The sequence below is a fragment of the Penaeus monodon genome, chromosome 20, assembly GCF_015228065.2.
Source record: "Penaeus monodon isolate SGIC_2016 chromosome 20, NSTDA_Pmon_1, whole genome shotgun sequence".
Lineage (NCBI taxonomy): Eukaryota > Metazoa > Arthropoda > Malacostraca > Decapoda > Penaeidae > Penaeus > Penaeus monodon.
In genome coordinates this window covers 28,076,054-28,076,368 of record NC_051405.1, presented here as the reverse complement: position 1 = coordinate 28,076,368, position 315 = coordinate 28,076,054, and positions in this window count along the sequence as shown.

Genomic DNA, 315 nt, shown 5'->3' with positions numbered 1-315 from the left:
TACTGTAGAAATGAAATATACAACATTATTTTCCAATTATCATCACCATACCGTAACTTCAATCTCTAACATACATGATTGTCCATAAAAGAGTGTCTCTATTCTAGCATTTTTTTTTACAAATAAAAGAAAGCTGTCTGTATATACGAATATGGCGCATTTATTCCAGCAACATCGCATCAAAGAGGGTTTAATGTTATCTAAGTTCTGTTTGACGGTGCCTTCAGATCTAGGTGTCTGTTAAAAGCAAGGCATATATCACAGTCTGCCGCTTGTTATGCTGGTAATGAAATCCGTTGATATGTCTGGTTACAA